Below are 1,205 nucleotides of genomic sequence, written 5' to 3'. Positions count from 1 at the left end.
GAGTTCGATCCCCGAGGCCTGCCGCGTAGGCTCTGCTCCCTGGGGCGCGCTGAAATGGCAATTGAGACTGGGCGTGGTGCGTGCCTGGAATCCTAGCACTTGGGAGGCTGTAAACAGGAGAATCACTAAGAGTCTGATCTAGTAGTGAGACCCTGAACACCCTGTAGACCCTTCCCTAACATACAGAAAAATAAGTAAAATAAAATAAAATTAAGGAAAGAGATACTATGTGGATGTTTAATAGAAGTTAGAGAAAAAAAATGAGAAATGTCTCTCATAAATTATTTTATTTCATTAACTTTAAAATAAAGCAAAGGGCGAAACTCCTAAATCTTCCCTTTTATAGTTATCTAGTTAATAAGGAGTTAATATGCTAACTTTCCCATGATAACATAATTAAGTCTGGCTTTGAACTCACTGCTGGCTGGCTTTGAATTTGATGAGATCCTCCTGCCTCAGCTTCCTAAGTGCTAGAATTACAGCTATGTGTCAACATGCACAGCTCATTCCAAATACTGTCTGACACAAAGTGGTACCTATAAACATTACCAAAATATCAAGATTTTAATATGGGGATCATTTCTGCTTTTGTTATGTAAAATTACCCAGACAGCCAGAAGACATTTGATCAGCTAGAAATATCTGAAATCATTTACACCCAAGATGATGACGCAGAAATAATTTGTATTCTAAATGGCTACAGATGGCTGAGCTCCCTTGTGGTGTAGAGCCAGGGCAAGTTTAATGGTCTCTCATTTTTGGAGATGTGAGCTTGTGCACTTGCAGTCTGCCAAGAAGAGCTTGGAGATTATGGTGCTTCCTATCCCTTTTAAACAGTGATGTGGCTGGCCTTATATTGTGTTAATAACATAATCATAGTGGGTGGAAATAAATCTACTTTCCCTCCTTAACCATCACCTTGGTGATTTAATTAGGAAAGAGAGCTCATGTTTAGGCACGTGCCCAGAGCAGTGGGCCCACCTGTCCTTGATTAGATTAAATGAATAGAGGGAAGCAGAGAGTAAGGAAGCCTTTATTTTTATTTTATTTTTTTATTATTATTTAAGTCCTTTATTAACAGGTGCTTGCAGTTTGTTGACTTTTTTGAAAAAATCAAGTTGTAAATTTTTATTACAAATTAAAAATGAAGTTCTTAAAAATCTCAACTTGACCAGATATGAAACAATTTAAAAACCTTTAAAGGT

At 37.4% G+C, this 1,205-nt stretch overlaps 1 protein-coding gene across 4 annotated transcripts in view; it reads right to left on the bottom strand.

Annotated features, from left to right (window-relative positions):
• Rbm27 (RNA binding motif protein 27) overlaps positions 1-1,205 on the bottom strand; it is a 77,412-nt gene that overhangs the window by 4,037 nt on the left and 72,170 nt on the right. The window lies entirely within an intron of this gene.

The sequence above is a fragment of the Octodon degus genome, unplaced genomic scaffold (genome assembly GCF_000260255.1).
Source record: "Octodon degus isolate 3935 unplaced genomic scaffold, OctDeg1.0 scaffold00040, whole genome shotgun sequence".
Taxonomy (NCBI): domain Eukaryota; kingdom Metazoa; phylum Chordata; class Mammalia; order Rodentia; family Octodontidae; genus Octodon; species Octodon degus.
Note: the sequence above shows the minus strand (reverse complement) of the source record. Positions and strands in the feature narration are given on the sequence as shown.